Genomic DNA, 27983 nt, shown 5'->3' with positions numbered 1-27983 from the left:
CTGCACCTGAGCCAGCCACTGATTGATTGATTGATTGATTGATTGATTGATTGATTGATTGATTGATTGATTGATGCAGCACAACAGTCAAATAGTGGAGTGGAGTAGGGGAACAGCAAACAGCCAATAAAGCAGCCCGCCCGCTCGCCTGCCCGCCACAATGGACCTACCTGTGTACACTAGATGGATGTGATGGAATGTACTGTCGTCCCTACATTTCAAGAAGAAGTAAGAATTGCAGTTGCAACAAAGCCTTGCTTGCCTACAAAGAGAGCAGCAATTTGGATTTGTTACTATGTTACCTAGAAGAATAACAAACTGTGCAAGGATGGAGGTTGTAGGAGCAAGGAGAAGTTGTCTGTAAAGTTGGTGGATGCCTATTTTCCATTTTGCAGTCCCTTGTCTCCCTCTTGTGGCCTCCTGGAGGCAACTAGCTGTGCAAAAAAAAGACAGCCTGGCGGCCGGCTGTTGCAGTGTTGCCCTCTCAGGCAACACTGAGTGACTGACTGAGCCTCACCGTCTTATATAAAGTTCAGACGGAACTTTGCACGTGTCATAGTGGAGCCCTCAGGATTCCAGAGCCAGCTTTCTGACATCATAATGGGGCCTCAGAGATAAAAGCCTGGGCCCAGGCAGTGTTGGTCAGTGCTGCTCAGCAGGCAGCACTGGACTGGACTGGATTACAGCTGATACAAGGTGTGAAGGAACAAGGGGTGGCTGTGGGCATGCACTTGCTGCCGCTGCCAGTGTTTATCTGCATGGCAGCAGGGCATTTGGGCGTTGCCAGGAAGGCGTTTTTATGTCGATTCCTCCTCTTTCAGCACTGCATTGTGGTGCAAGCAAAAGAAGCAAATCCTGTCTGGCTTCCTCTCCGGCCTTTATTCACCTCCCGTGTAGCTGTGAGTGTGTGAGCCTGCAGGGCCCCATGGAATTGCCTAGAAGTAGGCTGAATCGCTGCAAGGGCTGAACAGCAGTATCGGGCAGGCTCGGGCAACGCGCGGCCCGTTCGGGTTATCGCTTCTCGGCCTTTTGGCTAAGATCAAGTGTAGTATCTGTTCTTATCAGTTTAATATCTGATACGTCCCCTATCTGGGGACCATATATTAAATGGATTTTTAGAACAGGGAGATGGAAATAGAGCTTGCTCTGTCCACTCCACGCATTGACCTGGTATTGCAGTATTTCCAGGACCGGTGCACCCTTTCCTTATGTGTTGACTAAAAGCAGATTCCAAAAGTGTTTTTTGTCTTTGCTATTGTTTCTGTCTTTCTGAAGGGATCTCCCCTTTTAATCCCATTATTTCAACACCTGTTGGACAATGCATGAGTGATAATGAGCTCATTGATTAAATGCAATTAATGAATAGATTGCCACCTCTTGTTGTGTGTCGTCTGTGTTTCTGTGTTTCCGGCATTTCACATTGGAACACCTCATTCACCTTCCTTGTCTTCTCTCCGCCCTCCCTTTTAGGTAAGTTAAAGAGCTGCACCTGAGCCAGCCACTGATTGATTGATTGATTGATTGATTGATTGATTGATTGATTGATTGATTGATGCAGCACAACAGTCAAATAGTGGAGTGGAGTAGGGGAACAGCAAACAGCCAATAAAGCAGCCCGCCCGCTCGCCTGCCCGCCACAATGGACCTACCTGTGTACACTAGATGGATGTGATGGAATGTACTGTCGTCCCTACATTTCAAGAAGAAGTAAGAATTGCAGTTGCAACAAAGCCTTGCTTGCCTACAAAGAGAGCAGCAATTTGGATTTGTTACTATGTTACCTAGAAGAATAACAAACTGTGCAAGGATGGAGGTTGTAGGAGCAAGGAGAAGTTGTCTGTAAAGTTGGTGGATGCCTATTTTCCATTTTGCAGTCCCTTGTCTCCCTCTTGTGGCCTCCTGGAGGCAACTAGCTGTGCAAAAAAAAGACAGCCTGGCGGCCGGCTGTTGCAGTGTTGCCCTCTCAGGCAACACTGAGTGACTGACTGAGCCTCACCGTCTTATATAAAGTTCAGACGGAACTTTGCACGTGTCATAGTGGAGCCCTCAGGATTCCAGAGCCAGCTTTCTGACATCATAATGGGGCCTCAGAGATAAAAGCCTGGGCCCAGGCAGTGTTGGTCAGTGCTGCTCAGCAGGCAGCACTGGACTGGACTGGATTACAGCTGATACAAGGTGTGAAGGAACAAGGGGTGGCTGTGGGCATGCACTTGCTGCCGCTGCCAGTGTTTATCTGCATGGCAGCAGGGCATTTGGGCGTTGCCAGGAAGGCGTTTTTATGTCGATTCCTCCTCTTTCAGCACTGCATTGTGGTGCAAGCAAAAGAAGCAAATCCTGTCTGGCTTCCTCTCCGGCCTTTATTCACCTCCCGTGTAGCTGTGAGTGTGTGAGCCTGCAGGGCCCCATGGAATTGCCTAGAAGTAGGCTGAATCGCTGCAAGGGCTGAACAGCAGTATCGGGCAGGCTCGGGCAACGCGCGGCCCGTTCGGGTTATCGCTTCTCGGCCTTTTGGCTAAGATCAAGTGTAGTATCTGTTCTTATCAGTTTAATATCTGATACGTCCCCTATCTGGGGACCATATATTAAATGGATTTTTAGAACAGGGAGATGGAAATAGAGCTTGCTCTGTCCACTCCACGCATTGACCTGGTATTGCAGTATTTTCAGGACCGGTGCACCCTTTCCTTATGTGTTGACTAAAAGCAGATTCCAAAAGTGTTTTTTGTCTTTGCTATTGTTTCTGTCTTTCTGAAGGGATCTCCCCTTTTAATCCCATTATTTCAACACCTGTTGGACAATGCATGAGTGATAATGAGCTCATTGATTAAATGCAATTAATGAATAGATTGCCACCTCTTGTTGTGTGTCGTCTGTGTTTCTGTGTTTCCGGCATTTCACATTGGAACACCTCATTCACCTTCCTTGTCTTCTCTCCGCCCTCCCTTTTAGGTAAGTTAAAGAGCTGCACCTGAGCCAGCCACTGATTGATTGATTGATTGATTGATTGATTGATTGATTGATTGATTGATTGATTGATGCAGCACAACAGTCAAATAGTGGAGTGGAGTAGGGGAACAGCAAACAGCCAATAAAGCAGCCCGCCCGCTCGCCTGCCCGCCACAATGGACCTACCTGTGTACACTAGATGGATGTGATGGAATGTACTGTCGTCCCTACATTTCAAGAAGAAGTAAGAATTGCAGTTGCAACAAAGCCTTGCTTGCCTACAAAGAGAGCAGCAATTTGGATTTGTTACTATGTTACCTAGAAGAATAACAAACTGTGCAAGGATGGAGGTTGTAGGAGCAAGGAGAAGTTGTCTGTAAAGTTGGTGGATGCCTATTTTCCATTTTGCAGTCCCTTGTCTCCCTCTTGTGGCCTCCTGGAGGCAACTAGCTGTGCAAAAAAAAGACAGCCTGGCGGCCGGCTGTTGCAGTGTTGCCCTCTCAGGCAACACTGAGTGACTGACTGAGCCTCACCGTCTTATATAAAGTTCAGACGGAACTTTGCACGTGTCATAGTGGAGCCCTCAGGATTCCAGAGCCAGCTTTCTGACATCATAATGGGGCCTCAGAGATAAAAGCCTGGGCCCAGGCAGTGTTGGTCAGTGCTGCTCAGCAGGCAGCACTGGACTGGACTGGATTACAGCTGATACAAGGTGTGAAGGAACAAGGGGTGGCTGTGGGCATGCACTTGCTGCCGCTGCCAGTGTTTATCTGCATGGCAGCAGGGCATTTGGGCGTTGCCAGGAAGGCGTTTTTATGTAGATTCCTCCTCTTTCAGCACTGCATTGTGGTGCAAGCAAAAGAAGCAAATCCTGTCTGGCTTCCTCTCCGGCCTTTATTCACCTCCCGTGTAGCTGTGAGTGTGTGAGCCTGCAGGGCCCCATGGAATTGCCTAGAAGTAGGCTGAATCGCTGCAAGGGCTGAACAGCAGTATCGGGCAGGCTCGGGCAACGCGCGGCCCGTTCGGGTTATCGCTTCTCGGCCTTTTGGCTAAGATCAGGTGTAGTATCTGTTCTTATCAGTTTAATATCTGATACGTCCCCTATCTGGGGACCATATATTAAATGGATTTTTAGAACAGGGAGATGGAAATAGAGCTTGCTCTGTCCACTCCACGCATTGACCTGGTATTGCAGTATTTCCAGGACCGGTGCACCCTTTCCTTATGTGTTGACTAAAAGCAGATTCCAAAAGTGTTTTTTGTCTTTGCTATTGTTTCTGTCTTTCTGAAGGGATCTCCCCTTTTAATCCCATTATTTCAACACCTGTTGGACAATGCATGAGTGATAATGAGCTCATTGATTAAATGCAATTAATGAATAGATTGCCACCTCTTGTTGTGTGTCGTCTGTGTTTCTGTGTTTCCGGCATTTCACATTGGAACACCTCATTCACCTTCCTTGTCTTCTCTCCGCCCTCCCTTTTAGGTAAGTTAAAGAGCTGCACCTGAGCCAGCCACTGATTGATTGATTGATTGATTGATTGATTGATTGATTGATTGATTGATTGATTGATGCAGCACAACAGTCAAATAGTGGAGTGGAGTAGGGGAACAGCAAACAGCCAATAAAGCAGCCCGCCCGCTCGCCTGCCCGCCACAATGGACCTACCTGTGTACACTAGATGGATGTGATGGAATGTACTGTCGTCCCTACATTTCAAGAAGAAGTAAGAATTGCAGTTGCAACAAAGCCTTGCTTGCCTACAAAGAGAGCAGCAATTTGGATTTGTTACTATGTTACCTAGAAGAATAACAAACTGTGCAAGGATGGAGGTTGTAGGAGCAAGGAGAAGTTGTCTGTAAAGTTGGTGGATGCCTATTTTCCATTTTGCAGTCCCTTGTCTCCCTCTTGTGGCCTCCTGGAGGCAACTAGCTGTGCAAAAAAAAGACAGCCTGGCGGCCGGCTGTTGCAGTGTTGCCCTCTCAGGCAACACTGAGTGACTGACTGAGCCTCACCGTCTTATATAAAGTTCAGACGGAACTTTGCACGTGTCATAGTGGAGCCCTCAGGATTCCAGAGCCAGCTTTCTGACATCATAATGGGGCCTCAGAGATAAAAGCCTGGGCCCAGGCAGTGTTGGTCAGTGCTGCTCAGCAGGCAGCACTGGACTGGACTGGATTACAGCTGATACAAGGTGTGAAGGAACAAGGGGTGGCTGTGGGCATGCACTTGCTGCCGCTGCCAGTGTTTATCTGCATGGCAGCAGGGCATTTGGGCGTTGCCAGGAAGGCGTTTTTATGTAGATTCCTCCTCTTTCAGCACTGCATTGTGGTGCAAGCAAAAGAAGCAAATCCTGTCTGGCTTCCTCTCCGGCCTTTATTCACCTCCCGTGTAGCTGTGAGTGTGTGAGCCTGCAGGGCCCCATGGAATTGCCTAGAAGTAGGCTGAATCGCTGCAAGGGCTGAACAGCAGTATCGGGCAGGCTCGGGCAACGCGCGGCCCGTTCGGGTTATCGCTTCTCGGCCTTTTGGCTAAGATCAAGTGTAGTATCTGTTCTTATCAGTTTAATATCTGATACGTCCCCTATCTGGGGACCATATATTAAATGGATTTTTAGAACAGGGAGATGGAAATAGAGCTTGCTCTGTCCACTCCACGCATTGACCTGGTATTGCAGTATTTCCAGGACCGGTGCACCCTTTCCTTATGTGTTGACTAAAAGCAGATTCCAAAAGTGTTTTTTGTCTTTGCTATTGTTTCTGTCTTTCTGAAGGGATCTCCCCTTTTAATCCCATTATTTCAACACCTGTTGGACAATGCATGAGTGATAATGAGCTCATTGATTAAATGCAATTAATGAATAGATTGCCACCTCTTGTTGTGTGTCGTCTGTGTTTCTGTGTTTCCGGCATTTCACATTGGAACACCTCATTCACCTTCCTTGTCTTCTCTCCGCCCTCCCTTTTAGGTAAGTTAAAGAGCTGCACCTGAGCCAGCCACTGATTGATTGATTGATTGATTGATTGATTGATTGATTGATTGATTGATTGATTGATGCAGCACAACAGTCAAATAGTGGAGTGGAGTAGGGGAACAGCAAACAGCCAATAAAGCAGCCCGCCCGCTCGCCTGCCCGCCACAATGGACCTACCTGTGTACACTAGATGGATGTGATGGAATGTACTGTCGTCCCTACATTTCAAGAAGAAGTAAGAATTGCAGTTGCAACAAAGCCTTGCTTGCCTACAAAGAGAGCAGCAATTTGGATTTGTTACTATGTTACCTAGAAGAATAACAAACTGTGCAAGGATGGAGGTTGTAGGAGCAAGGAGAAGTTGTCTGTAAAGTTGGTGGATGCCTATTTTCCATTTTGCAGTCCCTTGTCTCCCTCTTGTGGCCTCCTGGAGGCAACTAGCTGTGCAAAAAAAAGACAGCCTGGCGGCCGGCTGTTGCAGTGTTGCCCTCTCAGGCAACACTGAGTGACTGACTGAGCCTCACCGTCTTATATAAAGTTCAGACGGAACTTTGCACGTGTCATAGTGGAGCCCTCAGGATTCCAGAGCCAGCTTTCTGACATCATAATGGGGCCTCAGAGATAAAAGCCTGGGCCCAGGCAGTGTTGGTCAGTGCTGCTCAGCAGGCAGCACTGGACTGGACTGGATTACAGCTGATACAAGGTGTGAAGGAACAAGGGGTGGCTGTGGGCATGCACTTGCTGCCGCTGCCAGTGTTTATCTGCATGGCAGCAGGGCATTTGGGCGTTGCCAGGAAGGCGTTTTTATGTAGATTCCTCCTCTTTCAGCACTGCATTGTGGTGCAAGCAAAAGAAGCAAATCCTGTCTGGCTTCCTCTCTGGCCTTTATTCACCTCCCGTGTAGCTGTGAGTGTGTGAGCCTGCAGGGCCCCATGGAATTGCCTAGAAGTAGGCTGAATCGCTGCAAGGGCTGAACAGCAGTATCGGGCAGGCTCGGGCAACGCGCGGCCCGTTCGGGTTATCGCTTCTCGGCCTTTTGGCTAAGATCAAGTGTAGTATCTGTTCTTATCAGTTTAATATCTGATACGTCCCCTATCTGGGGAACATATATTAAATGGATTTTTAGAACAGGGAGATGGAAATAGAGCTTGCTCTGTCCACTCCACGCATTGACCTGGTATTGCAGTATTTCCAGGACCGGTGCACCCTTTCCTTATGTGTTGACTAAAAGCAGATTCCAAAAGTGTTTTTTGTCTTTGCTATTGTTTCTGTCTTTCTGAAGGGATCTCCCCTTTTAATCCCATTATTTCAACACCTGTTGGACAATGCATGAGTGATAATGAGCTCATTGATTAAATGCAATTAATGAATAGATTGCCACCTCTTGTTGTGTGTCGTCTGTGTTTCTGTGTTTCCGGCATTTCACATTGGAACACCTCATTCACCTTCCTTGTCTTCTCTCCGCCCCTCCCTTTTAGGTAAGTTAAAGAGCTGCACCTGAGCCAGCCACTGATTGATTGATTGATTGATTGATTGATTGATTGATTGATTGATTGATTGATTGATTGATGCAGCACAACAGTCAAATAGTGGAGTGGAGTAGGGGAACAGCAAACAGCCAATAAAGCAGCCCGCCCGCTCGCCTGCCCGCCACAATGGACCTACCTGTGTACACTAGATGGATGTGATGGAATGTACTGTCGTCCCTACATTTCAAGAAGAAGTAAGAATTGCAGTTGCAACAAAGCCTTGCTTGCCTACAAAGAGAGCAGCAATTTGGATTTGTTACTATGTTACCTAGAAGAATAACAAACTGTGCAAGGATGGAGGTTGTAGGAGCAAGGAGAAGTTGTCTGTAAAGTTGGTGGATGCCTATTTTCCATTTTGCAGTCCCTTGTCTCCCTCTTGTGGCCTCCTGGAGGCAACTAGCTGTGCAAAAAAAAGACAGCCTGGCGGCCGGCTGTTGCAGTGTTGCCCTCTCAGGCAACACTGAGTGACTGACTGAGCCTCACCGTCTTATATAAAGTTCAGACGGAACTTTGCACGTGTCATAGTGGAGCCCTCAGGATTCCAGAGCCAGCTTTCTGACATCATAATGGGGCCTCAGAGATAAAAGCCTGGGCCCAGGCAGTGTTGGTCAGTGCTGCTCAGCAGGCAGCACTGGACTGGACTGGATTACAGCTGATACAAGGTGTGAAGGAACAAGGGGTGGCTGTGGGCATGCACTTGCTGCCGCTGCCAGTGTTTATCTGCATGGCAGCAGGGCATTTGGGCGTTGCCAGGAAGGCGTTTTTATGTAGATTCCTCCTCTTTCAGCACTGCATTGTGGTGCAAGCAAAAGAAGCAAATCCTGTCTGGCTTCCTCTCCGGCCTTTATTCACCTCCCGTGTAGCTGTGAGTGTGTGAGCCTGCAGGGCCCCATGGAATTGCCTAGAAGTAGGCTGAATCGCTGCAAGGGCTGAACAGCAGTATCGGGCAGGCTCGGGCAACGCGCGGCCCGTTCGGGTTATCGCTTCTCGGCCTTTTGGCTAAGATCAAGTGTAGTATCTGTTCTTATCAGTTTAATATCTGATACGTCCCCTATCTGGGGACCATATATTAAATGGATTTTTAGAACAGGGAGATGGAAATAGAGCTTGCTCTGTCCACTCCACGCATTGACCTGGTATTGCAGTATTTCCAGGACCGGTGCACCCTTTCCTTATGTGTTGACTAAAAGCAGATTCCAAAAGTGTTTTTTGTCTTTGCTATTGTTTCTGTCTTTCTGAAGGGATCTCCCCTTTTAATCCCATTATTTCAACACCTGTTGGACAATGCATGAGTGATAATGAGCTCATTGATTAAATGCAATTAATGAATAGATTGCCACCTCTTGTTGTGTGTCGTCTGTGTTTCTGTGTTTCCGGCATTTCACATTGGAACACCTCATTCACCTTCCTTGTCTTCTCTCCGCCCTCCCTTTTAGGTAAGTTAAAGAGCTGCACCTGAGCCAGCCACTGATTGATTGATTGATTGATTGATTGATTGATTGATTGATTGATTGATTGATGCAGCACAACAGTGGGAACAGCAAACAGCCAATAAAGCAGCCCGCCCGCTCGCCTGCCCGCCACAATGGACCTACCTGTGTACACTAGATGGATGTGATGGAATGTACTGTCGTCCCTACATTTCAAGAAGAAGTAAGAATTGCAGTTGCAACAAAGCCTTGCTTGCCTACAAAGAGAGCAGCAATTTGGATTTGTTACTATGTTACCTAGAAGAATAACAAACTGTGCAAGGATGGAGGTTGTAGGAGCAAGGAGAAGTTGTCTGTAAAGTTGGTGGATGCCTATTTTCCATTTTGCAGTCCCTTGTCTCCCTCTTGTGGCCTCCTGGAGGCAACTAGCTGTGCAAAAAAAAGACAGCCTGGCGGCCGGCTGTTGCAGTGTTGCCCTCTCAGGCAACACTGAGTGACTGACTGAGCCTCACCGTCTTATATAAAGTTCAGACGGAACTTTGCACGTGTCATAGTGGAGCCCTCAGGATTCCAGAGCCAGCTTTCTGACATCATAATGGGGCCTCAGAGATAAAAGCCTGGGCCCAGGCAGTGTTGGTCAGTGCTGCTCAGCAGGCAGCACTGGACTGGACTGGATTACAGCTGATACAAGGTGTGAAGGAACAAGGGGTGGCTGTGGGCATGCACTTGCTGCCGCTGCCAGTGTTTATCTGCATGGCAGCAGGGCATTTGGGCGTTGCCAGGAAGGCGTTTTTATGTAGATTCCTCCTCTTTCAGCACTGCATTGTGGTGCAAGCAAAAGAAGCAAATCCTGTCTGGCTTCCTCTCCGGCCTTTATTCACCTCCCGTGTAGCTGTGAGTGTGTGAGCCTGCAGGGCCCCATGGAATTGCCTAGAAGTAGGCTGAATCGCTGCAAGGGCTGAACAGCAGTATCGGGCAGGCTCGGGCAACGCGCGGCCCGTTCGGGTTATCGCTTCTCGGCCTTTTGGCTAAGATCAAGTGTAGTATCTGTTCTTATCAGTTTAATATCTGATACGTCCCCTATCTGGGGACCATATATTAAATGGATTTTTAGAACAGGGAGATGGAAATAGAGCTTGCTCTGTCCACTCCACGCATTGACCTGGTATTGCAGTATTTCCAGGACCGGTGCACCCTTTCCTTATGTGTTGACTAAAAGCAGATTCCAAAAGTGTTTTTTGTCTTTGCTATTGTTTCTGTCTTTCTGAAGGGATCTCCCCTTTTAATCCCATTATTTCAACACCTGTTGGACAATGCATGAGTGATAATGAGCTCATTGATTAAATGCAATTAATGAATAGATTGCCACCTCTTGTTGTGTGTCGTCTGTGTTTCTGTGTTTCCGGCATTTCACATTGGAACACCTCATTCACCTTCCTTGTCTTCTCTCCGCCCTCCCTTTTAGGTAAGTTAAAGAGCTGCACCTGAGCCAGCCACTGATTGATTGATTGATTGATTGATTGATTGATTGATTGATTGATTGATTGATTGATTGATTGATGCAGCACAACAGTCAAATAGTGGAGTGGAGTAGGGGAACAGCAAACAGCCAATAAAGCAGCCCGCCCGCTCGCCTGCCCGCCACAATGGACCTACCTGTGTACACTAGATGGATGTGATGGAATGTACTGTCGTCCCTACATTTCAAGAAGAAGTAAGAATTGCAGTTGCAACAAAGCCTTGCTTGCCTACAAAGAGAGCAGCAATTTGGATTTGTTACTATGTTACCTAGAAGAATAACAAACTGTGCAAGGATGGAGGTTGTAGGAGCAAGGAGAAGTTGTCTGTAAAGTTGGTGGATGCCTATTTTCCATTTTGCAGTCCCTTGTCTCCCTCTTGTGGCCTCCTGGAGGCAACTAGCTGTGCAAAAAAAAGACAGCCTGGCGGCCGGCTGTTGCAGTGTTGCCCTCTCAGGCAACACTGAGTGACTGACTGAGCCTCACCGTCTTATATAAAGTTCAGACGGAACTTTGCACGTGTCATAGTGGAGCCCTCAGGATTCCAGAGCCAGCTTTCTGACATCATAATGGGGCCTCAGAGATAAAAGCCTGGGCCCAGGCAGTGTTGGTCAGTGCTGCTCAGCAGGCAGCACTGGACTGGACTGGATTACAGCTGATACAAGGTGTGAAGGAACAAGGGGTGGCTGTGGGCATGCACTTGCTGCCGCTGCCAGTGTTTATCTGCATGGCAGCAGGGCATTTGGGCGTTGCCAGGAAGGCGTTTTTATGTAGATTCCTCCTCTTTCAGCACTGCATTGTGGTGCAAGCAAAAGAAGCAAATCCTGTCTGGCTTCCTCTCCGGCCTTTATTCACCTCCCGTGTAGCTGTGAGTGTGTGAGCCTGCAGGGCCCCATGGAATTGCCTAGAAGTAGGCTGAATCGCTGCAAGGGCTGAACAGCAGTATCGGGCAGGCTCGGGCAACGCGCGGCCCGTTCGGGTTATCGCTTCTCGGCCTTTTGGCTAAGATCAAGTGTAGTATCTGTTCTTATCAGTTTAATATCTGATACGTCCCCTATCTGGGGACCATATATTAAATGGATTTTTAGAACAGGGAGATGGAAATAGAGCTTGCTCTGTCCACTCCACGCATTGACCTGGTATTGCAGTATTTCCAGGACCGGTGCACCCTTTCCTTATGTGTTGACTAAAAGCAGATTCCAAAAGTGTTTTTTGTCTTTGCTATTGTTTCTGTCTTTCTGAAGGGATCTCCCCTTTTAATCCCATTATTTCAACACCTGTTGGACAATGCATGAGTGATAATGAGCTCATTGATTAAATGCAATTAATGAATAGATTGCCACCTCTTGTTGTGTGTCGTCTGTGTTTCTGTGTTTCCGGCATTTCACATTGGAACACCTCATTCACCTTCCTTGTCTTCTCTCCGCCCTCCCTTTTAGGTAAGTTAAAGAGCTGCACCTGAGCCAGCCACTGATTGATTGATTGATTGATTGATTGATTGATTGATTGATTGATTGATTGATTGATTGATTGATGCAGCACAACAGTCAAATAGTGGAGTGGAGTAGGGGAACAGCAAACAGCCAATAAAGCAGCCCGCCCGCTCGCCTGCCCGCCACAATGGACCTACCTGTGTACACTAGATGGATGTGATGGAATGTACTGTCGTCCCTACATTTCAAGAAGAAGTAAGAATTGCAGTTGCAACAAAGCCTTGCTTGCCTACAAAGAGAGCAGCAATTTGGATTTGTTACTATGTTACCTAGAAGAATAACAAACTGTGCAAGGATGGAGGTTGTAGGAGCAAGGAGAAGTTGTCTGTAAAGTTGGTGGATGCCTATTTTCCATTTTGCAGTCCCTTGTCTCCCTCTTGTGGCCTCCTGGAGGCAACTAGCTGTGCAAAAAAAAGACAGCCTGGCGGCCGGCTGTTGCAGTGTTGCCCTCTCAGGCAACACTGAGTGACTGACTGAGCCTCACCGTCTTATATAAAGTTCAGACGGAACTTTGCACGTGTCATAGTGGAGCCCTCAGGATTCCAGAGCCAGCTTTCTGACATCATAATGGGGCCTCAGAGATAAAAGCCTGGGCCCAGGCAGTGTTGGTCAGTGCTGCTCAGCAGGCAGCACTGGACTGGACTGGATTACAGCTGATACAAGGTGTGAAGGAACAAGGGGTGGCTGTGGGCATGCACTTGCTGCCGCTGCCAGTGTTTATCTGCATGGCAGCAGGGCATTTGGGCGTTGCCAGGAAGGCGTTTTTATGTAGATTCCTCCTCTTTCAGCACTGCATTGTGGTGCAAGCAAAAGAAGCAAATCCTGTCTGGCTTCCTCTCTGGCCTTTATTCACCTCCCGTGTAGCTGTGAGTGTGTGAGCCTGCAGGGCCCCATGGAATTGCCTAGAAGTAGGCTGAATCGCTGCAAGGGCTGAACAGCAGTATCGGGCAGGCTCGGGCAACGCGCGGCCCGTTCGGGTTATCGCTTCTCGGCCTTTTGGCTAAGATCAAGTGTAGTATCTGTTCTTATCAGTTTAATATCTGATACGTCCCCTATCTGGGGACCATATATTAAATGGATTTTTAGAACAGGGAGATGGAAATAGAGCTTGCTCTGTCCACTCCACGCATTGACCTGGTATTGCAGTATTTCCAGGACCGGTGCACCCTTTCCTTATGTGTTGACTAAAAGCAGATTCCAAAAGTGTTTTTTGTCTTTGCTATTGTTTCTGTCTTTCTGAAGGGATCTCCCCTTTTAATCCCATTATTTCAACACCTGTTGGACAATGCATGAGTGATAATGAGCTCATTGATTAAATGCAATTAATGAATAGATTGCCACCTCTTGTTGTGTGTCGTCTGTGTTTCTGTGTTTCCGGCATTTCACATTGGAACACCTCATTCACCTTCCTTGTCTTCTCTCCGCCCTCCCTTTTAGGTAAGTTAAAGAGCTGCACCTGAGCCAGCCACTGATTGATTGATTGATTGATTGATTGATTGATTGATTGATTGATTGATTGATTGATTGATGCAGCACAACAGTCAAATAGTGGAGTGGAGTAGGGGAACAGCAAACAGCCAATAAAGCAGCCCGCCCGCTCGCCTGCCCGCCACAATGGACCTACCTGTGTACACTAGATGGATGTGATGGAATGTACTGTCGTCCCTACATTTCAAGAAGAAGTAAGAATTGCAGTTGCAACAAAGCCTTGATTGCCTACAAAGAGAGCAGCAATTTGGATTTGTTACTATGTTACCTAGAAGAATAACAAACTGTGCAAGGATGGAGGTTGTAGGAGCAAGGAGAAGTTGTCTGTAAAGTTGGTGGATGCCTATTTTCCATTTTGCAGTCCCTTGTCTCCCTCTTGTGGCCTCCTGGAGGCAACTAGCTGTGCAAAAAAAAGACAGCCTGGCGGCCGGCTGTTGCAGTGTTGCCCTCTCAGGCAACACTGAGTGACTGACTGAGCCTCACCGTCTTATATAAAGTTCAGACGGAACTTTGCACGTGTCATAGTGGAGCCCTCAGGATTCCAGAGCCAGCTTTCTGACATCATAATGGGGCCTCAGAGATAAAAGCCTGGGCCCAGGCAGTGTTGGTCAGTGCTGCTCAGCAGGCAGCACTGGACTGGACTGGATTACAGCTGATACAAGGTGTGAAGGAACAAGGGGTGGCTGTGGGCATGCACTTGCTGCCGCTGCCAGTGTTTATCTGCATGGCAGCAGGGCATTTGGGCGTTGCCAGGAAGGCGTTTTTATGTAGATTCCTCCTCTTTCAGCACTGCATTGTGGTGCAAGCAAAAGAAGCAAATCCTGTCTGGCTTCCTCTCCGGCCTTTATTCACCTCCCGTGTAGCTGTGAGTGTGTGAGCCTGCAGGGCCCCATGGAATTGCCTAGAAGTAGGCTGAATCGCTGCAAGGGCTGAACAGCAGTATCGGGCAGGCTCGGGCAACGCGCGGCCCGTTCGGGTTATCGCTTCTCGGCCTTTTGGCTAAGATCAAGTGTAGTATCTGTTCTTATCAGTTTAATATCTGATACGTCCCCTATCTGGGGACCATATATTAAATGGATTTTTAGAACAGGGAGATGGAAATAGAGCTTGCTCTGTCCACTCCACGCATTGACCTGGTATTGCAGTATTTCCAGGACCGGTGCACCCTTTCCTTATGTGTTGACTAAAAGCAGATTCCAAAAGTGTTTTTTGTCTTTGCTATTGTTTCTGTCTTTCTGAAGGGATCTCCCCTTTTAATCCCATTATTTCAACACCTGTTGGACAATGCATGAGTGATAATGAGCTCATTGATTAAATGCAATTAATGAATAGATTGCCACCTCTTGTTGTGTGTCGTCTGTGTTTCTGTGTTTCCGGCATTTCACATTGGAACACCTCATTCACCTTCCTTGTCTTCTCTCCGCCCTCCCTTTTAGGTAAGTTAAAGAGCTGCACCTGAGCCAGCCACTGATTGATTGATTGATTGATTGATTGATTGATTGATTGATTGATTGATTGATGCAGCACAACAGTCAAATAGTGGAGTGGAGTAGGGGAACAGCAAACAGCCAATAAAGCAGCCCGCCCGCTCGCCTGCCCGCCACAATGGACCTACCTGTGTACACTAGATGGATGTGATGGAATGTACTGTCGTCCCTACATTTCAAGAAGAAGTAAGAATTGCAGTTGCAACAAAGCCTTGCTTGCCTACAAAGAGAGCAGCAATTTGGATTTGTTACTATGTTACCTAGAAGAATAACAAACTGTGCAAGGATGGAGGTTGTAGGAGCAAGGAGAAGTTGTCTGTAAAGTTGGTGGATGCCTATTTTCCATTTTGCAGTCCCTTGTCTCCCTCTTGTGGCCTCCTGGAGGCAACTAGCTGTGCAAAAAAAAGACAGCCTGGCGGCCGGCTGTTGCAGTGTTGCCCTCTCAGGCAACACTGAGTGACTGACTGAGCCTCACCGTCTTATATAAAGTTCAGACGGAACTTTGCACGTGTCATAGTGGAGCCCTCAGGATTCCAGAGCCAGCTTTCTGACATCATAATGGGGCCTCAGAGATAAAAGCCTGGGCCCAGGCAGTGTTGGTCAGTGCTGCTCAGCAGGCAGCACTGGACTGGACTGGATTACAGCTGATACAAGGTGTGAAGGAACAAGGGGTGGCTGTGGGCATGCACTTGCTGCCGCTGCCAGTGTTTATCTGCATGGCAGCAGGGCATTTGGGCGTTGCCAGGAAGGCGTTTTTATGTAGATTCCTCCTCTTTCAGCACTGCATTGTGGTGCAAGCAAAAGAAGCAAATCCTGTCTGGCTTCCTCTCTGGCCTTTATTCACCTCCCGTGTAGCTGTGAGTGTGTGAGCCTGCAGGGCCCCATGGAATTGCCTAGAAGTAGGCTGAATCGCTGCAAGGGCTGAACAGCAGTATCGGGCAGGCTCGGGCAACGCGCGGCCCGTTCGGGTTATCGCTTCTCGGCCTTTTGGCTAAGATCAAGTGTAGTATCTGTTCTTATCAGTTTAATATCTGATACGTCCCCTATCTGGGGACCATATATTAAATGGATTTTTAGAACAGGGAGATGGAAATAGAGCTTGCTCTGTCCACTCCACGCATTGACCTGGTATTGCAGTATTTCCAGGACCGGTGCACCCTTTCCTTATGTGTTGACTAAAAGCAGATTCCAAAAGTGTTTTTTGTCTTTGCTATTGTTTCTGTCTTTCTGAAGGGATCTCCCCTTTTAATCCCATTATTTCAACACCTGTTGGACAATGCATGAGTGATAATGAGCTCATTGATTAAATGCAATTAATGAATAGATTGCCACCTCTTGTTGTGTGTCGTCTGTGTTTCTGTGTTTCCGGCATTTCACATTGGAACACCTCATTCACCTTCCTTGTCTTCTCTCCGCCCTCCCTTTTAGGTAAGTTAAAGAGCTGCACCTGAGCCAGCCACTGATTGATTGATTGATTGATTGATTGATTGATTGATTGATTGATTGATTGATTGATTGATGCAGCACAACAGTCAAATAGTGGAGTGGAGTAGGGGAACAGCAAACAGCCAATAAAGCAGCCCGCCCGCTCGCCTGCCCGCCACAATGGACCTACCTGTGTACACTAGATGGATGTGATGGAATGTACTGTCGTCCCTACATTTCAAGAAGAAGTAAGAATTGCAGTTGCAACAAAGCCTTGATTGCCTACAAAGAGAGCAGCAATTTGGATTTGTTACTATGTTACCTAGAAGAATAACAAACTGTGCAAGGATGGAGGTTGTAGGAGCAAGGAGAAGTTGTCTGTAAAGTTGGTGGATGCCTATTTTCCATTTTGCAGTCCCTTGTCTCCCTCTTGTGGCCTCCTGGAGGCAACTAGCTGTGCAAAAAAAAGACAGCCTGGCGGCCGGCTGTTGCAGTGTTGCCCTCTCAGGCAACACTGAGTGACTGACTGAGCCTCACCGTCTTATATAAAGTTCAGACGGAACTTTGCACGTGTCATAGTGGAGCCCTCAGGATTCCAGAGCCAGCTTTCTGACATCATAATGGGGCCTCAGAGATAAAAGCCTGGGCCCAGGCAGTGTTGGTCAGTGCTGCTCAGCAGGCAGCACTGGACTGGACTGGATTACAGCTGATACAAGGTGTGAAGGAACAAGGGGTGGCTGTGGGCATGCACTTGCTGCCGCTGCCAGTGTTTATCTGCATGGCAGCAGGGCATTTGGGCGTTGCCAGGAAGGCGTTTTTATGTAGATTCCTCCTCTTTCAGCACTGCATTGTGGTGCAAGCAAAAGAAGCAAATCCTGTCTGGCTTCCTCTCCGGCCTTTATTCACCTCCCGTGTAGCTGTGAGTGTGTGAGCCTGCAGGGCCCCATGGAATTGCCTAGAAGTAGGCTGAATCGCTGCAAGGGCTGAACAGCAGTATCGGGCAGGCTCGGGCAACGCGCGGCCCGTTCGGGTTATCGCTTCTCGGCCTTTTGGCTAAGATCAAGTGTAGTATCTGTTCTTATCAGTTTAATATCTGATACGTCCCCTATCTGGGGACCATATATTAAATGGATTTTTAGAACAGGGAGATGGAAATAGAGCTTGCTCTGTCCACTCCACGCATTGACCTGGTATTGCAGTATTTCCAGGACCGGTGCACCCTTTCCTTATGTGTTGACTAAAAGCAGATTCCAAAAGTGTTTTTTGTCTTTGCTATTGTTTCTGTCTTTCTGAAGGGATCTCCCCTTTTAATCCCATTATTTCAACACCTGTTGGACAATGCATGAGTGATAATGAGCTCATTGATTAAATGCAATTAATGAATAGATTGCCACCTCTTGTTGTGTGTCGTCTGTGTTTCTGTGTTTCCGGCATTTCACATTGGAACACCTCATTCACCTTCCTTGTCTTCTCTCCGCCCTCCCTTTTAGGTAAGTTAAAGAGCTGCACCTGAGCCAGCCACTGATTGATTGATTGATTGATTGATTGATTGATTGATTGATTGATTGATTGATTGATTGATTGATGCAGCACAACAGTCAAATAGTGGAGTGGAGTAGGGGAACAGCAAACAGCCAATAAAGCAGCCCGCCCGCTCGCCTGCCCGCCACAATGGACCTACCTGTGTACACTAGATGGATGTGATGGAATGTACTGTCGTCCCTACATTTCAAGAAGAAGTAAGAATTGCAGTTGCAACAAAGCCTTGCTTGCCTACAAAGAGAGCAGCAATTTGGATTTGTTACTATGTTACCTAGAAGAATAACAAACTGTGCAAGGATGGAGGTTGTAGGAGCAAGGAGAAGTTGTCTGTAAAGTTGGTGGATGCCTATTTTCCATTTTGCAGTCCCTTGTCTCCCTCTTGTGGCCTCCTGGAGGCAACTAGCTGTGCAAAAAAAAGACAGCCTGGCGGCCGGCTGTTGCAGTGTTGCCCTCTCAGGCAACACTGAGTGACTGACTGAGCCTCACCGTCTTATATAAAGTTCAGACGGAACTTTGCACGTGTCATAGTGGAGCCCTCAGGATTCCAGAGCCAGCTTTCTGACATCATAATGGGGCCTCAGAGATAAAAGCCTGGGCCCAGGCAGTGTTGGTCAGTGCTGCTCAGCAGGCAGCACTGGACTGGACTGGATTACAGCTGATACAAGGTGTGAAGGAACAAGGGGTGGCTGTGGGCATGCACTTGCTGCCGCTGCCAGTGTTTATCTGCATGGCAGCAGGGCATTTGGGCGTTGCCAGGAAGGCGTTTTTATGTAGATTCCTCCTCTTTCAGCACTGCATTGTGGTGCAAGCAAAAGAAGCAAATCCTGTCTGGCTTCCTCTCCGGCCTTTATTCACCTCCCGTGTAGCTGTGAGTGTGTGAGCCTGCAGGGCCCCATGGAATTGCCTAGAAGTAGGCTGAATCGCTGCAAGGGCTGAACAGCAGTATCGGGCAGGCTCGGGCAACGCGCGGCCCGTTCGGGTTATCGCTTCTCGGCCTTTTGGCTAAGATCAAGTGTAGTATCTGTTCTTATCAGTTTAATATCTGATACGTCCCCTATCTGGGGACCATATATTAAATGGATTTTTAGAACAGGGAGATGGAAATAGAGCTTGCTCTGTCCACTCCACGCATTGACCTGGTATTGCAGTATTTCCAGGACCGGTGCACCCTTTCCTTATGTGTTGACTAAAAGCAGATTCCAAAAGTGTTTTTTGTCTTTGCTATTGTTTCTGTCTTTCTGAAGGGATCTCCCCTTTTAATCCCATTATTTCAACACCTGTTGGACAATGCATGAGTGATAATGAGCTCATTGATTAAATGCAATTAATGAATAGATTGCCACCTCTTGTTGTGTGTCGTCTGTGTTTCTGTGTTTCCGGCATTTCACATTGGAACACCTCATTCACCTTCCTTGTCTTCTCTCCGCCCTCCCTTTTAGGTAAGTTAAAGAGCTGCACCTGAGCCAGCCACTGATTGATTGATTGATTGATTGATTGATTGATTGATTGATTGATTGATTGATTGATGCAGCACAACAGTCAAATAGTGGAGTGGAGTAGGGGAACAGCAAACAGCCAATAAAGCAGCCCGCCCGCTCGCCTGCCCGCCACAATGGACCTACCTGTGTACACTAGATGGATGTGATGGAATGTACTGTCGTCCCTACATTTCAAGAAGAAGTAAGAATTGCAGTTGCAACAAAGCCTTGCTTGCCTACAAAGAGAGCAGCAATTTGGATTTGTTACTATGTTACCTAGAAGAATAACAAACTGTGCAAGGATGGAGGTTGTAGGAGCAAGGAGAAGTTGTCTGTAAAGTTGGTGGATGCCTATTTTCCATTTTGCAGTCCCTTGTCTCCCTCTTGTGGCCTCCTGGAGGCAACTAGCTGTGCAAAAAAAAGACAGCCTGGCGGCCGGCTGTTGCAGTGTTGCCCTCTCAGGCAACACTGAGTGACTGACTGAGCCTCACCGTCTTATATAAAGTTCAGACGGAACTTTGCACGTGTCATAGTGGAGCCCTCAGGATTCCAGAGCCAGCTTTCTGACATCATAATGGGGCCTCAGAGATAAAAGCCTGGGCCCAGGCAGTGTTGGTCAGTGCTGCTCAGCAGGCAGCACTGGACTGGACTGGATTACAGCTGATACAAGGTGTGAAGGAACAAGGGGTGGCTGTGGGCATGCACTTGCTGCCGCTGCCAGTGTTTATCTGCATGGCAGCAGGGCATTTGGGCGTTGCCAGGAAGGCGTTTTTATGTAGATTCCTCCTCTTTCAGCACTGCATTGTGGTGCAAGCAAAAGAAGCAAATCCTGTCTGGCTTCCTCTCTGGCCTTTATTCACCTCCCGTGTAGCTGTGAGTGTGTGAGCCTGCAGGGCCCCATGGAATTGCCTAGAAGTAGGCTGAATCGCTGCAAGGGCTGAACAGCAGTATCGGGCAGGCTCGGGCAACGCGCGGCCCGTTCGGGTTATCGCTTCTCGGCCTTTTGGCTAAGATCAAGTGTAGTATCTGTTCTTATCAGTTTAATATCTGATACGTCCCCTATCTGGGGACCATATATTAAATGGATTTTTAGAACAGGGAGATGGAAATAGAGCTTGCTCTGTCCACTCCACGCATTGACCTGGTATTGCAGTATTTCCAGGACCGGTGCACCCTTTCCTTATGTGTTGACTAAAAGCAGATTCCAAAAGTGTTTTTTGTCTTTGCTATTGTTTCTGTCTTTCTGAAGGGATCTCCCCTTTTAATCCCATTATTTCAACACCTGTTGGACAATGCATGAGTGATAATGAGCTCATTGATTAAATGCAATTAATGAATAGATTGCCACCTCTTGTTGTGTGTCGTCTGTGTTTCTGTGTTTCCGGCATTTCACATTGGAACACCTCATTCACCTTCCTTGTCTTCTCTCCGCCCTCCCTTTTAGGTAAGTTAAAGAGCTGCACCTGAGCCAGCCACTGATTGATTGATTGATTGATTGATTGATTGATTGATTGATTGATTGATTGATTGATTGATTGATTGATTGATTGATGCAGCACAACAGTCAAATAGTGGAGTGGAGTAGGGGAACAGCAAACAGCCAATAAAGCAGCCCGCCCGCTCGCCTGCCCGCCACAATGGACCTACCTGTGTACACTAGATGGATGTGATGGAATGTACTGTCGTCCCTACATTTCAAGAAGAAGTAAGAATTGCAGTTGCAACAAAGCCTTGCTTGCCTACAAAGAGAGCAGCAATTTGGATTTGTTACTATGTTACCTAGAAGAATAACAAACTGTGCAAGGATGGAGGTTGTAGGAGCAAGGAGAAGTTGTCTGTAAAGTTGGTGGATGCCTATTTTCCATTTTGCAGTCCCTTGTCTCCCTCTTGTGGCCTCCTGGAGGCAACTAGCTGTGCAAAAAAAAGACAGCCTGGCGGCCGGCTGTTGCAGTGTTGCCCTCTCAGGCAACACTGAGTGACTGACTGAGCCTCACCGTCTTATATAAAGTTCAGACGGAACTTTGCACGTGTCATAGTGGAGCCCTCAGGATTCCAGAGCCAGCTTTCTGACATCATAATGGGGCCTCAGAGATAAAAGCCTGGGCCCAGGCAGTGTTGGTCAGTGCTGCTCAGCAGGCAGCACTGGACTGGACTGGATTACAGCTGATACAAGGTGTGAAGGAACAAGGGGTGGCTGTGGGCATGCACTTGCTGCCGCTGCCAGTGTTTATCTGCATGGCAGCAGGGCATTTGGGCGTTGCCAGGAAGGCGTTTTTATGTAGATTCCTCCTCTTTCAGCACTGCATTGTGGTGCAAGCAAAAGAAGCAAATCCTGTCTGGCTTCCTCTCCGGCCTTTATTCACCTCCCGTGTAGCTGTGAGTGTGTGAGCCTGCAGGGCCCCATGGAATTGCCTAGAAGTAGGCTGAATCGCTGCAAGGGCTGAACAGCAGTATCGGGCAGGCTCGGGCAACGCGCGGCCCGTTCGGGTTATCGCTTCTCGGCCTTTTGGCTAAGATCAAGTGTAGTATCTGTTCTTATCAGTTTAATATCTGATACGTCCCCTATCTGGGGACCATATATTAAATGGATTTTTAGAACAGGGAGATGGAAATAGAGCTTGCTCTGTCCACTCCACGCATTGACCTGGTATTGCAGTATTTCCAGGACCGGTGCACCCTTTCCTTATGTGTTGACTAAAAGCAGATTCCAAAAGTGTTTTTTGTCTTTGCTATTGTTTCTGTCTTTCTGAAGGGATCTCCCCTTTTAATCCCATTATTTCAACACCTGTTGGACAATGCATGAGTGATAATGAGCTCATTGATTAAATGCAATTAATGAATAGATTGCCACCTCTTGTTGTGTGTCGTCTGTGTTTCTGTGTTTCCGGCATTTCACATTGGAACACCTCATTCACCTTCCTTGTCTTCTCTCCGCCCTCCCTTTTAGGTAAGTTAAAGAGCTGCACCTGAGCCAGCCACTGATTGATTGATTGATTGATTGATTGATTGATTGATTGATTGATTGATTGATTGATTGATTGATGCAGCACAACAGTCAAATAGTGGAGTGGAGTAGGGGAACAGCAAACAGCCAATAAAGCAGCCCGCCCGCTCGCCTGCCCGCCACAATGGACCTACCTGTGTACACTAGATGGATGTGATGGAATGTACTGTCGTCCCTACATTTCAAGAAGAAGTAAGAATTGCAGTTGCAACAAAGCCTTGCTTGCCTACAAAGAGAGCAGCAATTTGGATTTGTTACTATGTTACCTAGAAGAATAACAAACTGTGCAAGGATGGAGGTTGTAGGAGCAAGGAGAAGTTGTCTGTAAAGTTGGTGGATGCCTATTTTCCATTTTGCAGTCCCTTGTCTCCCTCTTGTGGCCTCCTGGAGGCAACTAGCTGTGCAAAAAAAAGACAGCCTGGCGGCCGGCTGTTGCAGTGTTGCCCTCTCAGGCAACACTGAGTGACTGACTGAGCCTCACCGTCTTATATAAAGTTCAGACGGAACTTTGCACGTGTCATAGTGGAGCCCTCAGGATTCCAGAGCCAGCTTTCTGACATCATAATGGGGCCTCAGAGATAAAAGCCTGGGCCCAGGCAGTGTTGGTCAGTGCTGCTCAGCAGGCAGCACTGGACTGGACTGGATTACAGCTGATACAAGGTGTGAAGGAACAAGGGGTGGCTGTGGGCATGCACTTGCTGCCGCTGCCAGTGTTTATCTGCATGGCAGCAGGGCATTTGGGCGTTGCCAGGAAGGCGTTTTTATGTAGATTCCTCCTCTTTCAGCACTGCATTGTGGTGCAAGCAAAAGAAGCAAATCCTGTCTGGCTTCCTCTCCGGCCTTTATTCACCTCCCGTGTAGCTGTGAGTGTGTGAGCCTGCAGGGCCCCATGGAATTGCCTAGAAGTAGGCTGAATCGCTGCAAGGGCTGAACAGCAGTATCGGGCAGGCTCGGGCAACGCGCGGCCCGTTCGGGTTATCGCTTCTCGGCCTTTTGGCTAAGATCAAGTGTAGTATCTGTTCTTATCAGTTTAATATCTGATACGTCCCCTATCTGGGGACCATATATTAAATGGATTTTTAGAACAGGGAGATGGAAATAGAGCTTGCTCTGTCCACTCCACGCATTGACCTGGTATTGCAGTATTTCCAGGACCGGTGCACCCTTTCCTTATGTGTTGACTAAAAGCAGATTCCAAAAGTGTTTTTTGTCTTTGCTATTGTTTCTGTCTTTCTGAAGGGATCTCCCCTTTTAATCCCATTATTTCAACACCTGTTGGACAATGCATGAGTGATAATGAGCTCATTGATTAAATGCAATTAATGAATAGATTGCCACCTCTTGTTGTGTGTCGTCTGTGTTTCTGTGTTTCCGGCATTTCACATTGGAACACCTCATTCACCTTCCTTGTCTTCTCTCCGCCCTCCCTTTTAGGTAAGTTAAAGAGCTGCACCTGAGCCAGCCACTTGATTGATTGATTGATTGATTGATTGATTGATTGATTGATTGATTGATTGATGCAGCACAACAGTCAAATAGTGGAGTGGAGTAGGGGAACAGCAAACAGCCAATAAAGCAGCCCGCCCGCTCGCCTGCCCGCCACAATGGACCTACCTGTGTACACTAGATGGATGTGATGGAATGTACTGTCGTCCCTACATTTCAAGAAGAAGTAAGAATTGCAGTTGCAACAAAGCCTTGCTTGCCTACAAAGAGAGCAGCAATTTGGATTTGTTACTATGTTACCTAGAAGAATAACAAACTGTGCAAGGATGGAGGTTGTAGGAGCAAGGAGAAGTTGTCTGTAAAGTTGGTGGATGCCTATTTTCCATTTTGCAGTCCCTTGTCTCCCTCTTGTGGCCTCCTGGAGGCAACTAGCTGTGCAAAAAAAAGACAGCCTGGCGGCCGGCTGTTGCAGTGTTGCCCTCTCAGGCAACACTGAGTGACTGACTGAGCCTCACCGTCTTATATAAAGTTCAGACGGAACTTTGCACGTGTCATAGTGGAGCCCTCAGGATTCCAGAGCCAGCTTTCTGACATCATAATGGGGCCTCAGAGATAAAAGCCTGGGCCCAGGCAGTGTTGGTCAGTGCTGCTCAGCAGGCAGCACTGGACTGGACTGGATTACAGCTGATACAAGGTGTGAAGGAACAAGGGGTGGCTGTGGGCATGCACTTGCTGCCGCTGCCAGTGTTTATCTGCATGGCAGCAGGGCATTTGGGCGTTGCCAGGAAGGCGTTTTTATGTAGATTCCTCCTCTTTCAGCACTGCATTGTGGTGCAAGCAAAAGAAGCAAATCCTGTCTGGCTTCCTCTCTGGCCTTTATTCACCTCCCGTGTAGCTGTGAGTGTGTGAGCCTGCAGGGCCCCATGGAATTGCCTAGAAGTAGGCTGAATCGCTGCAAGGGCTGAACAGCAGTATCGGGCAGGCTCGGGCAACGCGCGGCCCGTTCGGGTTATCGCTTCTCGGCCTTTTGGCTAAGATCAAGTGTAGTATCTGTTCTTATCAGTTTAATATCTGATACGTCCCCTATCTGGGGACCATATATTAAATGGATTTTTAGAACAGGGAGATGGAAATAGAGCTTGCTCTGTCCACTCCACGCATTGACCTGGTATTGCAGTATTTCCAGGACCGGTGCACCCTTTCCTTATGTGTTGACTAAAAGCAGATTCCAAAAGTGTTTTTTGTCTTTGCTATTGTTTCTGTCTTTCTGAAGGGATCTCCCCTTTTAATCCCATTATTTCAACACCTGTTGGACAATGCATGAGTGATAATGAGCTCATTGATTAAATGCAATTAATGAATAGATTGCCACCTCTTGTTGTGTGTCGTCTGTGTTTCTGTGTTTCCGGCATTTCACATTGGAACACCTCATTCACCTTCCTTGTCTTCTCTCCGCCCTCCCTTTTAGGTAAGTTAAAGAGCTGCACCTGAGCCAGCCACTGATTGATTGATTGATTGATTGATTGATTGATTGATTGATTGATTGATTGATTGATTGATGCAGCACAACAGTCAAATAGTGGAGTGGAGTAGGGGAACAGCAAACAGCCAATAAAGCAGCCCGCCCGCTCGCCTGCCCGCCACAATGGACCTACCTGTGTACACTAGATGGATGTGATGGAATGTACTGTCGTCCCTACATTTCAAGAAGAAGTAAGAATTGCAGTTGCAACAAAGCCTTGCTTGCCTACAAAGAGAGCAGCAATTTGGATTTGTTACTATGTTACCTAGAAGAATAACAAACTGTGCAAGGATGGAGGTTGTAGGAGCAAGGAGAAGTTGTCTGTAAAGTTGGTGGATGCCTATTTTCCATTTTGCAGTCCCTTGTCTCCCTCTTGTGGCCTCCTGGAGGCAACTAGCTGTGCAAAAAAAAGACAGCCTGGCGGCCGGCTGTTGCAGTGTTGCCCTCTCAGGCAACACTGAGTGACTGACTGAGCCTCACCGTCTTATATAAAGTTCAGACGGAACTTTGCACGTGTCATAGTGGAGCCCTCAGGATTCCAGAGCCAGCTTTCTGACATCATAATGGGGCCTCAGAGATAAAAGCCTGGGCCCAGGCAGTGTTGGTCAGTGCTGCTCAGCAGGCAGCACTGGACTGGACTGGATTACAGCTGATACAAGGTGTGAAGGAACAAGGGGTGGCTGTGGGCATGCACTTGCTGCCGCTGCCAGTGTTTATCTGCATGGCAGCAGGGCATTTGGGCGTTGCCAGGAAGGCGTTTTTATGTAGATTCCTCCTCTTTCAGCACTGCATTGTGGTGCAAGCAAAAGAAGCAAATCCTGTCTGGCTTCCTCTCCGGCCTTTATTCACCTCCCGTGTAGCTGTGAGTGTGTGAGCCTGCAGGGCCCCATGGAATTGCCTAGAAGTAGGCTGAATCGCTGCAAGGGCTGAACAGCAGTATCGGGCAGGCTCGGGCAACGCGCGGCCCGTTCGGGTTATCGCTTCTCGGCCTTTTGGCTAAGATCAAGTGTAGTATCTGTTCTTATCAGTTTAATATCTGATACGTCCCCTATCTGGGGACCATATATTAAATGGATTTTTAGAACAGGGAGATGGAAATAGAGCTTGCTCTGTCCACTCCACGCATTGACCTGGTATTGCAGTATTTCCAGGACCGGTGCACCCTTTCCTTATGTGTTGACTAAAAGCAGATTCCAAAAGTGTTTTTTGTCTTTGCTATTGTTTCTGTCTTTCTGAAGGGATCTCCCCTTTTAATCCCATTATTTCAACACCTGTTGGACAATGCATGAGTGATAATGAGCTCATTGATTAAATGCAATTAATGAATAGATTGCCACCTCTTGTTGTGTGTCGTCTGTGTTTCTGTGTTTCCGGCATTTCACATTGGAACACCTCATTCACCTTCCTTGTCTTCTCTCCGCCCTCCCTTTTAGGTAAGTTAAAGAGCTGCACCTGAGCCAGCCACTGATTGATTGATTGATTGATTGATTGATTGATTGATTGATTGATTGATTGATTGATTGATTGATGCAGCACAACAGTCAAATAGTGGAGTGGAGTAGGGGAACAGCAAACAGCCAATAAAGCAGCCCGCCCGCTCGCCTGCCCGCCACAATGGACCTACCTGTGTACACTAGATGGATGTGATGGAATGTACTGTCGTCCCTACATTTCAAGAAGAAGTAAGAATTGCAGTTGCAACAAAGCCTTGCTTGCCTACAAAGAGAGCAGCAATTTGGATTTGTTACTATGTTACCTAGAAGAATAACAAACTGTGCAAGGATGGAGGTTGTAGGAGCAAGGAGAAGTTGTCTGTAAAGTTGGTGGATGCCTATTTTCCATTTTGCAGTCCCTTGTCTCCCTCTTGTGGCCTCCTGGAGGCAACTAGCTGTGCAAAAAAAAGAAAGCCTGGCGGCCGGCTGTTGCAGTGTTGCCCTCTCAGGCAACACTGAGTGACTGACTGAGCCTCACCGTCTTATATAAAGTTCAGACGGAACTTTGCACGTGTCATAGTGGAGCCCTCAGGATTCCAGAGCCAGCTTTCTGACATCATAATGGGGCCTCAGAGATAAAAGCCTGGGCCCAGGCAGTGTTGGTCAGTGCTGCTCAGCAGGCAGCACTGGACTGGACTGGATTACAGCTGATACAAGGTGTGAAGGAACAAGGGGTGGCTGTGGGCATGCACTTGCTGCCGCTGCCAGTGTTTATCTGCATGGCAGCAGGGCATTTGGGCGTTGCCAGGAAGGCGTTTTTATGTAGATTCCTCCTCTTTCAGCACTGCATTGTGGTGCAAGCAAAAGAAGCAAATCCTGTCTGGCTTCCTCTCCGGCCTTTATTCACCTCCCGTGTAGCTGTGAGTGTGTGAGCCTGCAGGGCCCCATGGAATTGCCTAGAAGTAGGCTGAATCGCTGCAAGGGCTGAACAGCAGTATCGGGCAGGCTCGGGCAACGCGCGGCCCGTTCGGGTTATCGCTTCTCGGCCTTTTGGCTAAGATCAAGTGTAGTATCTGTTCTTATCAGTTTAATATCTGATACGTCCCCTATCTGGGGACCATATATTAAATGGATTTTTAGAACAGGGAGATGGAAATAGAGCTTGCTCTGTCCACTCCACGCATTGACCTGGTATTGCAGTATTTCCAGGACCGGTGCACCCTTTCCTTATGTGTTGACTAAAAGCAGATTCCAAAAGTGTTTTTTGT

General features: G+C 47.7%; 19 non-coding genes across 19 annotated transcripts; all 19 read left to right on the top strand.

The window, feature by feature from the left end:
* Positions 1–1013: 1013 nt before the first annotated feature.
* Positions 1014–1204, top strand: LOC142699305 (U2 spliceosomal RNA). Its single transcript, XR_012866171.1, has one exon. It is a non-coding gene; the product is annotated as a U2 spliceosomal RNA (small nuclear RNA).
* A 1288-nt stretch (positions 1205–2492) lies between these two features.
* Positions 2493–2683, top strand: LOC142699393 (U2 spliceosomal RNA). The gene has a single exon (XR_012866251.1). It is a non-coding gene; the product is annotated as a U2 spliceosomal RNA (small nuclear RNA).
* Positions 2684–3975: 1292 nt separating this feature from the next.
* On the top strand, positions 3976–4166 carry LOC142699400 (U2 spliceosomal RNA). The gene has a single exon (XR_012866256.1). It is a non-coding gene; the product is annotated as a U2 spliceosomal RNA (small nuclear RNA).
* A 1292-nt stretch (positions 4167–5458) lies between these two features.
* Positions 5459–5649, top strand: LOC142699304 (U2 spliceosomal RNA). Its single transcript, XR_012866170.1, has one exon. It is a non-coding gene; the product is annotated as a U2 spliceosomal RNA (small nuclear RNA).
* A 1292-nt stretch (positions 5650–6941) lies between these two features.
* LOC142699397 (U2 spliceosomal RNA) lies at positions 6942–7132 on the top strand. Its single transcript, XR_012866255.1, has one exon. It is a non-coding gene; the product is annotated as a U2 spliceosomal RNA (small nuclear RNA).
* Positions 7133–8429: 1297 nt separating this feature from the next.
* On the top strand, positions 8430–8620 carry LOC142699302 (U2 spliceosomal RNA). Its single transcript, XR_012866168.1, has one exon. It is a non-coding gene; the product is annotated as a U2 spliceosomal RNA (small nuclear RNA).
* A 1268-nt stretch (positions 8621–9888) lies between these two features.
* LOC142699301 (U2 spliceosomal RNA) lies at positions 9889–10079 on the top strand. Its single transcript, XR_012866167.1, has one exon. It is a non-coding gene; the product is annotated as a U2 spliceosomal RNA (small nuclear RNA).
* Positions 10080–11379: 1300 nt separating this feature from the next.
* Positions 11380–11570, top strand: LOC142699300 (U2 spliceosomal RNA). The gene has a single exon (XR_012866166.1). It is a non-coding gene; the product is annotated as a U2 spliceosomal RNA (small nuclear RNA).
* A 1300-nt stretch (positions 11571–12870) lies between these two features.
* On the top strand, positions 12871–13061 carry LOC142699298 (U2 spliceosomal RNA). The gene has a single exon (XR_012866165.1). It is a non-coding gene; the product is annotated as a U2 spliceosomal RNA (small nuclear RNA).
* Positions 13062–14357: 1296 nt separating this feature from the next.
* LOC142699297 (U2 spliceosomal RNA) lies at positions 14358–14548 on the top strand. Its single transcript, XR_012866164.1, has one exon. It is a non-coding gene; the product is annotated as a U2 spliceosomal RNA (small nuclear RNA).
* Positions 14549–15836: 1288 nt separating this feature from the next.
* Positions 15837–16027, top strand: LOC142699296 (U2 spliceosomal RNA). Its single transcript, XR_012866163.1, has one exon. It is a non-coding gene; the product is annotated as a U2 spliceosomal RNA (small nuclear RNA).
* A 1296-nt stretch (positions 16028–17323) lies between these two features.
* LOC142699295 (U2 spliceosomal RNA) lies at positions 17324–17514 on the top strand. The gene has a single exon (XR_012866162.1). It is a non-coding gene; the product is annotated as a U2 spliceosomal RNA (small nuclear RNA).
* Positions 17515–18814: 1300 nt separating this feature from the next.
* Positions 18815–19005, top strand: LOC142699294 (U2 spliceosomal RNA). Its single transcript, XR_012866161.1, has one exon. It is a non-coding gene; the product is annotated as a U2 spliceosomal RNA (small nuclear RNA).
* A 1292-nt stretch (positions 19006–20297) lies between these two features.
* On the top strand, positions 20298–20488 carry LOC142699293 (U2 spliceosomal RNA). Its single transcript, XR_012866160.1, has one exon. It is a non-coding gene; the product is annotated as a U2 spliceosomal RNA (small nuclear RNA).
* A 1312-nt stretch (positions 20489–21800) lies between these two features.
* LOC142699292 (U2 spliceosomal RNA) lies at positions 21801–21991 on the top strand. The gene has a single exon (XR_012866159.1). It is a non-coding gene; the product is annotated as a U2 spliceosomal RNA (small nuclear RNA).
* A 1300-nt stretch (positions 21992–23291) lies between these two features.
* LOC142699290 (U2 spliceosomal RNA) lies at positions 23292–23482 on the top strand. Its single transcript, XR_012866157.1, has one exon. It is a non-coding gene; the product is annotated as a U2 spliceosomal RNA (small nuclear RNA).
* Positions 23483–24771: 1289 nt separating this feature from the next.
* Positions 24772–24962, top strand: LOC142699289 (U2 spliceosomal RNA). The gene has a single exon (XR_012866156.1). It is a non-coding gene; the product is annotated as a U2 spliceosomal RNA (small nuclear RNA).
* Positions 24963–26258: 1296 nt separating this feature from the next.
* LOC142699287 (U2 spliceosomal RNA) lies at positions 26259–26449 on the top strand. Its single transcript, XR_012866155.1, has one exon. It is a non-coding gene; the product is annotated as a U2 spliceosomal RNA (small nuclear RNA).
* A 1300-nt stretch (positions 26450–27749) lies between these two features.
* Positions 27750–27940, top strand: LOC142699286 (U2 spliceosomal RNA). The gene has a single exon (XR_012866154.1). It is a non-coding gene; the product is annotated as a U2 spliceosomal RNA (small nuclear RNA).
* The last annotated feature ends 43 nt before the right edge of the window (positions 27941–27983 follow it).

Source organism: Rhinoderma darwinii, unplaced genomic scaffold (genome assembly GCF_050947455.1).
Source record: "Rhinoderma darwinii isolate aRhiDar2 unplaced genomic scaffold, aRhiDar2.hap1 Scaffold_1522, whole genome shotgun sequence".
Classification (NCBI taxonomy): domain Eukaryota; kingdom Metazoa; phylum Chordata; class Amphibia; order Anura; family Rhinodermatidae; genus Rhinoderma; species Rhinoderma darwinii.
The sequence above is the reverse complement of the archived record's forward strand: the minus strand, read 5'-3'. Positions and strand labels throughout refer to the sequence as shown.